General features: G+C 40.5%; 1 protein-coding gene across 3 annotated transcripts in view; it reads left to right on the forward strand.

Annotated features, from left to right (window-relative positions):
* Nucleotides 1-15,000, forward strand: part of OSBPL8 (oxysterol binding protein like 8) — a 141,061-nt gene that overhangs the window by 55,761 nt on the left and 70,300 nt on the right. The window contains exon 1 of one of the 3 annotated variants that reach the window (XM_075600208.1): nt 9,034-9,297. The exons of the other annotated variants lie outside the window; for them this stretch is intronic. The gene's annotated coding sequence lies outside the window, so the exon portion shown is untranslated. Of the gene's footprint in view, nt 1-9,033; nt 9,298-15,000 lie in introns of those variants that run through there. 3 annotated transcript variants of the gene reach the window in all.

Genomic DNA, 15,000 nt, shown 5'->3' on the forward strand with positions numbered 1-15,000 from the left:
TCAATGATGGATACAAAAAAAGGAACAACAGGACAGTCACTCTTATACTCCCAGAAAGTGAATATATATATATATCATTTACGTGAATCACTATCCGTATTTGAAGTGTGTATATAAATATATATATACATACAAATGAGCATACAGTAATATTTCCATTTGCTATTTGCCTTGCTATGGAGGGTTTTTGTCACTTTTTTACTCACATAACTTCACATATACACATATATATATATATATATATATATATATATATATATATATATATATACACATACATACATATATATATATATATATATATATATATATATATATATATATATATATATATATATATATATATATATACAGTGGAAGTGTATTGTGTGTATTTACCTACACACTCACTCCACATTTCAGTAACATACATATACATCTAAATAATATTCACATATACACGTTTGCTATAAATGGAATTATTACAATTTTACATTATATACACGTGCAATGAATGGAATAAACACTGTAATAAGTTTGAAATCGCCTATCCGAGATGCTATGCATGGCTGATCCCTTTTCTCCAGCTTCCTTGAATGTACTCTATGAGGAAGATCATGTGACCAGATGCTAGTGCACGTTTAGAGAGAGGGAGGGCAGTGCTGACAAAGGGGTGTGCCAGAGTTTGTGACAGGACATGAAGGGGCAGTGCCTTAGCAAATGGCTGTTAAAATAGAACACAAGAAAATTGGTCTTTCAAAGTTGTTTTTTTAAAAACAGAAAATGCTAAAAGTATTATTTCTTACTACAGAACTGATTTATTAAAAAAACCACACATGCAGGATATTGACTGAACTGCAGCTTTAAGAAGTGCTTCAAACGCACTGCTGAATACCTGCCTGTGCAACATTACTGTTGCAACAACTTTGAAGCTGTTCAAGTTAAAACCTGCTTGACCTTTAACAACTAGTGGAACTAAATGCTCAGTGCTGGGCTTCATGTGAGTAAAAGGCAAACAGGCCAACTGCAAACATGTTGTTTTGTGCCTGTGATACACTAGCGATTATGCAAGGTTAATAAAAGGTAACAGCGCACAGAGTAAGTCATCAGCTGGAGGATACAGAAGTCACTTGAGTATTTGACATGCTGTGCGAAAACTTGTATCTGCATGAACAAAAACAAACTGTTACTATTCTTACTTTGCTATACATACCGCGTGCCTCACAAAAGATGGCACTTTTCTAGTGACCTTACACACTAAGTAATGCACACTGGTAATTATTTTGTGAAGTGAAACTTCTTTGCTGGCACCTACAGGGTTTTCATGGGAAAAAATCCTTACCTTGTAACGAAAATCCATAACGCGGGTAATGTCGTGCTTGCATATGTGCACAAAACCACCATTTCAGGCCGCCAGAGGTTAAAAATACTGCTGGACTCTGGCGCACATGAGCAGTGGTGACCTGACTCGGCACTTGGGCGACAGAGGCACCCAGAGCGCGCACACACACACAGGCACCAGAGGCGCGCACACACACACACCGAGATTGTTAGTATAACTATACAAGTGCAAATAGCTAAAACTGAGGTGTGTGCCGAGCACGCGCGTTCTAAGTCAAACTTATTTGCGTTTTCTCACTGATATTGTGTTTTGACTTTTAATTAAAAATATCACCATCACAAATACAATATTTGTGACAAAACAGTGACCAAAGACAAAGAAGTTTCACTTAAAATGCATGTGGACTTTTTAAAAAACATTTTTTGATCTGAATTCTGGAATAAAACACAGTTCTAATCATTTAGTCCTAGCTGCCAAATCCAGACACCTGCTGAATTATTGACTGAAAAGTGACTTTTTAGTGACTTAAGATTTTTATAAAAGGAGAATTGCGATCATATGCTAGCGATACTATATTTCCGTGAAATCCCGACTAACACTGTATTGTTCCTATTTTTGCTCTCCGTGGTAGAGAAAATTGACAGGAACTTGATAAAGTTGGCATACAGTCTGCATCTTGCAAAACCCTTAATGAATAGGTTCGTTATGAGGTGCACAAACTGGGGGGAGGGGGAGGGTTGCAGAGGCCCCGTGCTCTTCCCAAAAGCATTTAATTTAAATGCCGGGTGATAGAATGAGGCCTCAGCAACTTCCCTTACCTTGTCTTTGGCAACGCGGCGTCAACTGACGTTGCGGGGTCAAAGGGCCATGGTGACCCCACCGCGTAATTTTGGCGCCGAAGACGAGGTAAAGAGGGGGAAGGCAAGAGCAGGGGAAGAAAGCCGTCAGGGGGGGCGCAGAATGCAAAGTTTGCGCACCCCTGGGTTAGCTCTTATTTGCATATACAAAAATGCATTGCAGATGTTAAAAAGGACGGTTATGTTGGCTGTTGGAAAATAGATGCAAAGAAGCCTGTTTTTATTGTTAATTACCTATGTGAACATATTTTTAAAAAAAACTGTTTATTTTATTATTTTCTTCAGATAAAAGGGAGGAAGAGATATTCAGTTAAAAAGTTGATCCATTAATGACCCCAAACTCCAAAATCATGAATAACAGAGTTCAGTCAGTAACCGCGGAGCAGCATTTTTCTGGCGTTGTACCAAATCTTCGCTATCATTGCATTTTTTTTCCCAGTGCCGGTTGAGTCAGCACAGCATTGACCAGCATCAGTCCTGGGTGCGGTGACCTCGGTAACACAATATACGGCAAATGGAAAAAGGTAGACAAATGTGTCACTGATATGTAATCCGGTTCAGGCGGCCTACTCCAAATCTCTGCTGAAAACAAATACAGTACTACTACAAATACCGGGAACATCCTATTCCTTCTGTGTCTGTTGCTTTACCTTTCCATGGCATGTTTAGACAACAGTAAGTAAAGTGACACAGGTGCTAACAGAAAGCTATTGTGTATATAGTGTGTGCGTGCTGTCTGGTAGGAACATGGGTTACCCGCTGTACAGGAACGCAGAGCTGGGAATGAGTGGATTGCATTTTATGGGCATTATTCTATCAAGTGTGATCGTGCCGATCCAGGTGGTACCGCACAAAAGCCCCATTCATATCAATATGTTGTCAGATAGGCGCCAGCACACTTTATAGAATAAGGCTGCTGCCGCTGAGCGCGCTCATGCTTGAGAGCGGTGAAGTCACCAACTCTCCAAGCATGAGCGCAGGCTGTCCTGCTGAATTATGCAAGCGCGAGCGGGGGGGGGGGGGGCGTGTCATTGGCTGGATCGGGGCTATTTCTGTGTGTGTGTTTGTGTCTTATGAACATAGTGCTAATCAAAGTTAAATATGATATATATATATATATACACACACACACACACACACACACACACACACACACACACACACACACACACACACTATGGCCATGACAATGTATAACTGAACCATGGGTGATGGATCAAACACAAATAGAGCATACTGTATATGATACATTTCATGAGGTATCATATTACTGTACAAACAAAGGGATACTAATGTGTGATGTAAATGGAATCATGTATGAATACAATCAAACATAAGTCTATGATCATGTAGATATGAAGGGGGATTCATGATTTAAACAACAAGTAAGAGAATCTGTATGACAAATATTCCACTCTAAGTCACTTATTTAATATCCAAGTTAACGTTGTATAAATATTATATACAATATATTTAAGGTGTTAATTGGCCCAAAGTAAATAATAATCTAATGTCTAAGATCAGGAATCTCTCATCTTCTGGTTAGAAGAATTGATATGTATAAAGAATGGAAATTACTCGACCTTAATGACCTATGAATACAAACAAGTAACTATACCGAGTAAATATACAGATCTATCACTTTAAAGTTTAAAAAAATAAACCAATATAATGAACTGGAATGACTAATATATGTCACAGGAATGTCTATAGAATAGTAATAATAATAAAATGTCTCACCATTTCACACTCTGTTGTGCCTATTTTTCACCATCTCCCAAAGATCCATAAGTCTCTGGTCTGCCCACTTGGCAGACCTATAATATTGAGCATTGGATCTTTGGGAGATGGTCTATCTAGGTACGTGGATTCATATTTTCAACCACTTGTTCAGTCTTTACCATCCTATCTCAGAGATTCTTCTGATCTACTTAAAGTCACGTCTACATTCACTTGGAGCAAAAATATCTCTGGGTCACATTAGATGTCACTTCACTATACACCATTATAGATCACACACACTGCATTCAGGCCTTATAACATTTCCTTAATCAATCTGATCTATCTATGGCACAAAACACTTATCACTGATGCTATCATTTTTCTATTACATCACAATTATTTTCTTTTTGACACTTCTTTCTATTTACAAACACGGGGCACCGCTATGGGCACTTCTTTTGCACCCTCTTACGCGATCTTATTTATGGGATTCTGGGAAACTATTTTTATATTTGGGGACAACAATCCATATCGATCCAATATCTTGTTTTATCGTCGCTATATAGACGACTTAATTTTGATTTGGCAGGGTGACATTACAGAATTAATGTAATTCATTGATTATTTGAATAATATGTATAATCTAAAATTCATGCATCAATTTCACAGATCGTATCAATTACCTTGATTTATGTCTATAAATCTATATGAATTGTAACCTACAAATTGATCTCTTTCGTAAATCTAATTCCCGTAACTCCTTCCTCAGGGCAAACAGCGCACATCCAAGATCCCTAATTAAGGTAATACCGAAAGGACAATTTTTGAGACTTCGGATCTGTTCCAATGAGGAATCATTCCTCAAACAGTCTGATGATCTGATGATGAGGGGGGAGCTGATGATAGTGAGGGGGAGAGCTGGTGAGGGGGAGCTGATGATTAGAGAGAGGATGGGGGAGGGAGAAAAAAAATACAGTCAGTATTAATTTTAACGGGGCCCTGAATTTTTTATTTTATTTTTTGCCCTGGAGCCCACCCATGTCTAGCTACACCACTGACAACTACTATTGTTTTCTAGCAAACCAAACTAATCCTTTACTGCACCAGTGTTGCACCAGTGTTTCTTGATTTGGGACTTAATCAGCAGTCTAAGTTTACTATCATAGTTGATGATTTGTCATTTTAAAGTAGCAATTCTACCTAATTGGGACCAGGGGATGCTCCAGAGCAGAGCCGTGCTATTTTCAGCTCCGAAAATATCCTGGTTCCCATGATGCATACCGTTGAATTTGCCGGGGATCCCTCCTGACGAAACAATATGGTTGGAAAATCATGGGTTTGGTCTTCCTATTATACAATACCGACAACTATATTAGATGTGTTCTGAGTACCCCTTTTGTATATAAAACCCACTCTTACCTAGAATTTTTCACACTTAATGCACCTCGCCTTCTGACATGACTTTTCTCAACATATCTGCCCAAGCACCTTCTCTCTCCACCTTCACGGAACGTCTCAAAGCCCACCTCTGTAATGAAACATTTCAGGAGTTTGTCCCTTGCAGACGCACTTCCCATAATACCCTCCTAGCATAAGCAAGAAAAGGTGCAGTAAATGAAAGGAAACTTTCCTTTGCATCGACACAGATCTAAGAACGCAGTATCGCTATAGCACACATTGCGTGAGCAGAACAAGGGCTGAGGATGCATAGTTCTTTGCAAAGCAGCTAAGGCTGCACTGGTATTGCACAGACTAGACTCTGATGTGCAGGTATTCATGGTGTATGGCTCAAGCATAGATACAGATACTCAAACAGGATGTGTGTCTGTATGGGAAAATATATTTTAACTCTTCCTTCCACTTTTAGCTTAAGGAAAAATATATTTTGGAAATCACTTAATAATGCAATTCGTTTCTTTCAATACAAGTACAGTAATAAACTTAAAAAAAAAAAAATGTTGGGGGGGCTGTAGAGTTGCTGGTTGTTCCTGCTTCTAGAATAGCATTCTCTAAATTACAGATGTGGTGTGAGTTGTGCCACAGATGTGTGTGAGCCGTGGCAGAGATCTCCAGAAGTTTTCCTGTTAAAGTATAGCCTCGGGGAACACGTGCTACGCATATCTGTATGTAACTACACTTCCTACCTCGTCCGAAGACCCCGTGGGAGAAGGGGAGCAGGAGATCCTGCTCCATAAACCCCACTTCAGGAAGCAAGAGGAAGCGAGATCCACATGTTTTATTTTCCATGTTTACAAGTAAACACCATTTTCTTATAGTAGAGGGATTTTACACAGGGTTATGCAAAAGGGGGTTGTCATGGCTTTTTACAATGAACATGAACATTGATGCAGAACGGTTTAGTCACCACACATTGGACTCTTCTGGCAGAGAAGAGGTTAATTGATACTCCCAGGACTAAAAAAAAGCGGCAGCATTGCTATTGCAGTTTAGAGGTACAGTAGCAGGGCCTCTATAAAAAATAAAAATGAATCACCATCACAGACCTGACCGTGCGTGTCTAAGCTACTTTAGTTATACTTTCACTATACGGTACTTTAGTTATACTTTCACTATACGCTACTTTAGTTATACTTTCACTATACGCTACTTTAAATCATACTTTCACTATAGAAAATAAAAACTTTGATACAGTAAGGCTTAGAAAACAGAAAGTGTCCCAGAACACGGGACACGAAGAACTCTTGTTCAGTCACAGTAATAGGTGTAGGTGCTAACAGGGGCGATGGGCTAATTCTGTAAAAAGAACCTCCCCCACTTCCCCCCCCCCCACCCCCAAAATGTTGCACCCTAGTAAATCGTCGACAAAATTGCAATGGTAGGTGAATTCATTTTATTAATGTGGCTAGGTCCCCCTTGGTGGCCTCTTACCTCAGATGCGACTGGGGCTGGCAGCGGAGGCTAGGGCAGGAGTGCTGCGGGAGTCAGAGCGGCGAGCAGGTCGCGGCATGTCATTAAACAGCCGTGCATGCGCAGTGGAAACTCGCGCATGCGCAGAGGCCCCCGATAGCGGCGGCCATTTGGGAGAGAGTTGTGCATGTGCACAAGCCCTACAACAGCGGCAGCCATTAGAGGAAAGCTCTGCAGGGGAACTACAACCCCCAGCAGCCCCAGGGGCTGGTAGACACATGGCACCGCACAGCCAATAAGGCTGCAGCATTCCCCTGCACCAGGAGATATATTTGGCGTGCTGGGACCGCGCGCTCAGTCGGAAGGGGAGCAGGGACAGAGAAGGTAGTCCAGGGTAGCGGCGCTTCCCTGGACTAGGCCTAGCTTGTCCCCTTCGGCCTAAGGTAGCTCTGAGACCCAAACAGATTGTGGCTGATTCAGGGACAGGCCCCCTTAGATAGGGACACTGCCCCAATTAGAGCCTATAGTGTCAGGGACACAGCCACGCCGTGCAGTACTTGTGGCCTGTGGTCTGGGACCAGACAGCCACCGCAAGATAAGAGACTCTTTTCACGGTGGGACCCTCCAGCTGGAGTCCACCCCACGTAGAGGAGGACGTCATCGCTGGCAGCGACAGCGTGGGACCAGACTGGCCCCTTTCATTGGCTGGTGGTCCCGGGTGCCAGAGCACCCAGCAGGTATCAAAATCATCAATTGCACCAACTATAACACACACTTCCTGTGGTTAGCGCTACCGCACACTTTGGGGTGGGTTGTGGTTCCTGTGGAAAGCGGGTGGTTAGGTGCCCAGGGCACCTCAGTACGTTGGGGGGAAAACCTCACCAGGGTGTGGACAAGGTGGTTGGGACACTGTGTGGTTACGGTCGTGCGAGGATTACCTAATATGTGTCATTCCGTTATAGTGTTATATGTGTTCAGTAAACCTGTTATCTTATACAAGTGTGTGTATTTATTGTATTGGGTCCTGTGCAAGGGGTATCCAGCAGTGCTAGGATCTTTCACAGGTGGAGGCGCTGTCACCGGAACGAATCAGGTACACCCCAGGCTCCCTGAAGTGGAGGATCAGGACTCCTGTGAGCCTATCAGGTAAAGCGCACCACAGATAGTCACCCTAGACATGGGGGATAAGGGGGCTACATTAATATACTAAAATAAATGTCTATAAGAGAAGCACATACATACAGCGAACGAACAGTGCCATACTACTGTAATAAATGGCTGGGGCCGAGTGAAGGTTTCACATACGAATAGGCAAAGCTGCAGTTCAATGTGTTTAAAACAAAAAAAAAAATGTAATTCAATATGTTATGTGGATCAATACAATCTACACACTGACAAGTGATTAGCCAAGTTGCTGATCGATCCGTTCTCCTGTAATCGATCGCTGAAGATTCAGCTTGGGGGTTCACTAAATGCATCTTGGGTAATCTACTGCTGCACTGGCAGCCAAAGTTCTGTGAGGAAGATCATGTGACCAGGCAGCACTAGATTCAATTGGTTCACTGCTAGAGGGCGGGACTCAAAAAGGTGATGCTGTTACAGAAGGGGAAGGGGGTGTGACTTTGTATATGGTTGCTATAGGAACAAAAATGTCTGTTACATTAGAATACATTAAAATGTCTTATTTTTTTTAATGCTACAAGTATTTTCTCATAGTACAGAACTGATTTATTAGAAAAAGACACATGTAGGATATTGCTTGGTCTGCAGCTTTAATAGTCTCGTCCTTTTCACTGATAGGAATGCTTTAAGTATGTGCTTCTCTTACATAGGCATTTATTTTAGTATACTTCTATTACTTACTAAAAGCTCATTTGTAGTCTTCACCGACCATTGTGATTGTGTCCACTATTTACTAGTGTGCAACACTTTTTGGGGTTCTTCTTTTTTCATGATACAATAAGGCTACCCCATGGCACAAGAGAAAATGAACCTGTTCTGCTGCTTTAGTTTGCCCAGAAGGCTTTGAGAATTACGTAATAATAATAAAAAATTAAACTGCCTGTTCCTGGGGCTAATAGGATTAGTATGGGGCAGCATGTTAATTTTCAAGGGTAGATGCGTGGTCTCCCACACATGCACGAATCTCGCTTCACAAGTAGAGAGGGTGGTGACCACTTGCCCCACTAAGCTCCTGGCAAGGCAGATTCAGCTGCTGGGAGCACTGGGAAGGAAATGTGAGCAGGGAAGAAGTCTACGTATTTCAGGTGGGAGGAGCCGGGAGAGCAGAGCAGGGAAGCTTGGCGTCTGGAGAGTAGCCTCTCAGCCCTGATCACGCAGAACCAAGGCTTTAAATTCTCTTCCCCGTGCAATGCTTCCATATGAAACTACCCCCCGATCATGGGATTAGCAAATGCAGCCTGCATAGGAATGTTCTCTCCTGGAGCCTTAAGAGCATTAATGTAGCAGCATGAATCCTTCTCTGCTTTGGATTTCTTGTTTCATGAATCAAGACACCGAGAACTAAAGGCAAGTACAGTATGTGATGAGAGCAGCTTGTTGATTTCACGCGAACAGTGTCTGAATGCTGAGTAGAAGACACAACTGCAGTGCATTCATTTGTTTGCAAGGAAGCGTGTGTGTGTACTGTGTACTGTGTACTGTGTACTGTGTGCACAGCAGGTTCATGTGAGTGGTGTGGAATAAGTTACAGGTCTCTAACCCTTGGTAGGATGATCGGGTTGTATAGCTGAGCTCTCAAACTCATTATGGATAATTAGTCTGGACAACAAGCAAAGAAGATTTTGCCATTCCGCGGGCTTTATATCTTTCTAATGAAAGGAGCAGATATTTCCTTTTCATGTTACGTAGTAAACCTGAACTCCTCCATTATTTTGTTTTCCCCTTTCTATCCTTCCTGGCACATCTTGAAGCTATTGCTGCCATTTGAGTACGTGGTAGCATTTGTTAGCAGCGGATATGCCAGCTTTAGCCAATCCTCCCTGTAAGTCTTTTTTCCCCCCCTGAGTTGGCTCTTGACTCATTGGTGAGACTTAGCCATTTTAGAAGGACTGTTCGGTATGTTAAGGACGCTCTCTCCTTTCTGCTGGTCCCTTCCAGTCTTGGGTGGTGACCACTGGGGTGATGGGTACAATATATCTGTCCCCCCTCCAACTTTATAAACTTTTGGAGGTTACTCAGAGGTGACTTCACAGTGTTCTGCGCTAAGCAGCTGTCTGCTGCAAAACATGGCCAAGAGTGCAATGCAGTTGCATTTGATAGTAATATGCATTTTCTGCTCTATTTTGCACAGGCACTTTTTTTTTTAATGTCCTTGATTTCTCACCACAGGAATTATGGTGATTTTCAGCCCCTTTTGCTAGCTGTAGCTGCTTGCTGAGGCCACTGTGCATCCGGTTTTTAAATAAGTTGTCTTGTGCCCAGCGTTCCTCCTGTCACTCAAAATTCAGACTGTGGTTACACGGCCACCGGAGCTTCAGGTTTACCATAAAAAGAGTCGTGCGTAATGAGTAATTATTTCATTTTCTTCTGATTTTTCCATATAGGAGCAATTTGCAATCTATGTGCTTAGCAAGGTGTTAAGAGGTCCTTCTGGCAATTAATTGGTTAAACATGTATATATCGTCCAATAGATGCAACTAAGCTGTTATTTTTTTAAATTCCATAAGGATTTTCCCTTTGTCTCCCAGCCTAATACATTCAGCCGCAAACTATGCCGTAGTTAAGAAGCCAACAGAACGTGCCCAGCTGCCAGCTTGTTGTTTTTCAGACTATCCCCCACAGAGCAGCCCTTTCTGTATTCAATGATGATGCCCCTGCTTGTGCTATGTCTCACAGACCATTTAGCTGTCAGTAGCATACTACTCTCTTGCTCTTCCGAAGAGATGGCAATGTCACAGTGATTCCCCATCTAAGACCATTATGTTATATTTACCTCCATTCTTATTGGCGATGAATGCAGACGTTGCAGTCAGTCTGTGTGTTCATTATTCCATTCAACGTTGATGCACCTTTCTTCAGTTGCCGAAAATATCCGATTCAGGGGCTATTTAGCAGGTTTCTTTTGATGCTGAAACCCTGCGCTCCTCCCAAATTGGCTGGCAATTTAATAGTGACATTTTACATTTTGATCCTAAGTTTTTAATTTAGTTGCAACTTTTGCACCAAAAAAGAAGATTCCAGCCTGCTAACCCAGTCAAGGTAAACATCAATTTAGCAGGTAGCAACACTAAATGTATAATATTTCTTATTGTCTTATGAACTAAACATTGTGAAATGTGACACACAGTCCCTACAAGCTCAAAACCCAAACCCACCACACCATATAGATCGGAGTGCTACTGTCATTGTGACAAATGTGCTACATTTAATGACAAATATTATAGTTAAATACTTATCTGTTTTACTTTTCATAAGTATGGGTCATTTAGTTACATTCTTTAGCCAAAGCATTTTAAGCCTGCAACCCACACCCAGGTATCCCCTCTTTTTGCAAGCCCCAACACTACTGTACCTGCAAGTACAGAATTTAGCTAAATAATCCTCGCTTATGAAAAGAAAAACAGATATGTATTTAACTTTATAATTTGTCATATTAGATGTAACACCGACTTGTCTTTTGTCTTTTATATTACACGAGGTGTGTGTGTGTGTGTGTGTGTGTGTGTGTGTGTGTGTGTGTGTGTGTGTGTGTGTGTGTGTGTGTGTGTGTGTGTGTGTGTGTGTGTGTGTGTGTGTGTGTGTTAGTAAACAATGTTGAGGTTTGTGACTTCCTCTCCCTGATTTTAAGCTCACTTATTCAACCTTTTAAATGGTAGTTGTGGCTATACACCTGTGAAAGACCAGTCTATTAAGACAGTTCTCCCTCAATTAGAGAGGTTAGGAGAGCTTTTTGCAGGTGCAGTAGTGTTAAAAGGGGATACCGTGGTGTGGATTGCAGGCTTAAAATGCTTTGGCCAAAGAATTTAAATAAATGACCCTCCTTATGAAAAGAAAAACAGAAGAATTAATTATATAATTTGTCATATTGAATGTAACACTGAGGCTTTTTGTCTTTTGTTAAAGTGCCCAAAGGGTTAAATAAATTAAGCATGTATGCTATCCGCGAATCAGTGAAATAATAAAAAAAAACAGAAATAAAATGCCCGTAGCTTTATGAAGGAAAAATTGTGATTAGGGGGAGGGGAATGAAACATATAAACTAAATAGAATAGATGAGGGAACAAGTGAGAGTTTGACAAGCAGTGAGACACCCATAGTAAATACAGATAATACTAGAAAACTTCTAAAGACTAAACCAAGTTGGCACAGAAAGAAAGGAGCAGATAAGATAATAGTACTGGCAGAAAAAAACTTAAATGCATGCTTGCTAATGCAAGAAGCCTGACAGATAGAATGGGGGAGCTTGAATTAATAGCTGCAAGGAAGCAGTATGATATCATAGGCATTACTGAAACATGGTGGGATGAAACTCATCTCTGGGCAGTTAATTTAGAGGGTTGTTCCCTTTTTCGGAAGGATCGAACAAATAGAGGAGGTGGAGTATGTTTATATGTTAAACCGAATCTAAAGCCTATAATAAGGGAAGATGTTTATGAAGGGAATGATGAAAATGTAGAGACCTTGTGTATAGAAATTAGCAGTGGAGGTAAAAGTATAAAGAAAATGTTTGTAGGGATATGCTATAAACCACCAAATATCTGTGAGATTGAGGAAGCTAAAATACTTTTGCAAATGGAGAAGGCATCAAAACTAGGTCATGTTTGCATAATGGGTGATTTTAATTATCCAGACATAGACTTGGGGCAATGAGATTAGCATTATAACAAAAGGAAACAGGTTTTGGGGTGTGCTTAAAGACCATTATATGACCCAAATTATTGAGGAACCAAACAGGAGAGGGGCAATACTGGATTTGGTAATATCAAACAATTTAGAAGTAATACAGTAATAGCAAATATTCAAGTACTGGAACATTTGGGTAACAGTGATCATAACATGGTCTCATGTGAAATAAATTATCAAAAAACAGATTACTTGGGTTCAACAAAGACCTTAAACTTTAGAAAGGCAGATTTGAATAAACTAAGGACTAATCTACAAGTAATACATTGGGATGATGTTTTTGCAGGGAAAAATTTAGAAGATAAATGGGAAGTCTTTAAAACATTATTAGAAAAGCACACTTATCAGTGTATACCCTTGGGTAATATGTATAAAAGAATTAAGTCAAAACCAATGTGGCTAAATAAACAGGTAGGGGAGGAAAAGGACAAGAAGAGGAAGGCGTTTAGATTCTTTAAGTCAGAAGGGACGGAGACATCATATCAGAATTATAAGGAATGTAACAAAAATTGCAAAAGAACAATCAAATGAGCAAAAATGGATAATGAAAAAAGGATTACGATAGAAAGTAAGATCAACCCTAAAAAGTTCTTAATAACATAAAGTACCTTAATAACAAACAAGGAGAAAAGAAAACATAGGACCCTTTCAGTGTGAGATGGGCAGGCAGATTGTTGGAGATAAGGAAAAAGCAGAGGTATTAAACAAATTCTTTGCCTCTGTGTTTACCAGGGAAGAATCAATTTCAGTGCCGCATGAGGAAGCCACAACTTCCATATTAATGAACAATTGGTTAACTGCGGAAGAAGTTCATAGGTGGCTTGAAAAATGTAAAGTTAATAAGGCACCTGGCCCCAATGGCATACACCCAAGAGTTCTCAAGGAGTTAAGTTCAGTAATAGCCAAACCATTACATTTAATATTCAAGGACTCCATTTCCACAGGCTCAGTACCACAAGATTGGCGTAAAGCAGATGTGGTGCCAATATTTAAAAAGGGAGCTAGATCACAACCGGGGAATTACAGACCTGTAACTGACCTGACTTCAATAGTGGGGAAACTACTTGAAGGTTTAATACGGGATAATATTCAGGAATACATAATGGAAAACAAAATTAATAGTAATAGTCAGCATGGATTTGTTTCTTCGCGGAAGCAAGTAGGAATTTAGACCAGGGTAATGCAGATGATGTGGTCTACTTAGATTTTGCAAAGGCTTTTGATACGGTTCCACACACGAGGTTGGTGTACAAAATAAAGCAAATTGGACTCAGTAATAATATATGCACCTGGATTGAAAACTGGTTAAAGTATAAACAACAGAGGGTTGTCATAAATGGAACTTTTTCAGGTTGGGTTAAAATCATGAGTGGAGTACCTCAGGGATCGGTACTGGGACCCTTGCTTTTTAACTTGTTTATTAATGACCTTGAGGTTGGTATCGAGAGCAAAGTCTCCATCTTTGCTGATGATACTAAATTTTGTAAGGTAGTAGAATCAGAGCAGGATGTAATTTCTCTGCACAAGGACTTGGAGAGACTGGAAACTTGGTCAGGTAAATGGCAGATGAGGTTTAATACAGATAAATGTAAGGTTATGCATTTGGGATGCAAAAATAACAGGCGACTTACAAATTAAAATGGAATAAATTGGGGGAATCCTTGTTGGAGAAGGATTTAGGAGTGCTTGTAGAAAGCAGGCTTTGCAATAGTACCCAAAGTCATGCAGTAGCTGCAAAGGCAAACAAGATCTTATTTTGCATTAAACGGTCAATGGGTGGAAGGGAAGTAAACATAATTATGCCCCTTTACAAATCATTAGTAACACCACACCTTGAATATGGAGTACAATTTTGGGCACCACTCCTTAGAAACGACATTCTGGAACTAGAGAGAGTGCAGAGAAGAGCCACCAGATTAATAAAGGGGATGGACATTCTAACTTATGAGGAGAGGCTAGCTAAATTAGATTTATTTACATTAGAAAAGAGGGGTCTAAGAGGGGATATGATAACTACAGTATATACAAATATATTTGGGGACAATACAAGGAGCTTTCAAAAGAACTATTCATCCCAAGGGCAGTAGAAAGGACTCAGGGCCATCCCTTAAGATTGAAGGAAAGGAGATTTCACCAGCAACAAAGGAAAGGGTTCTTTACAGTAAGGGCTTTTCAAATGTGGAATTTTTTTTACCCATGGAAACTATGATGGCAGATACAATAGATTTGTTCCAAAAAAGGTTGTAAGTCTTTTTAGAAAGGAAATGTATACAGGGATATACCAGATAAGTAAACATGGGAAGGATGTTGATCCAGGGATTAATCCGACTGCCAATTCTTGGAGTCAAGAAGGTGTTTCTTTTTCCC

This window comes from Ascaphus truei, chromosome 5 (assembly GCF_040206685.1).
Source record: "Ascaphus truei isolate aAscTru1 chromosome 5, aAscTru1.hap1, whole genome shotgun sequence".
Classification (NCBI taxonomy): Eukaryota; Metazoa; Chordata; class Amphibia; order Anura; family Ascaphidae; genus Ascaphus; species Ascaphus truei.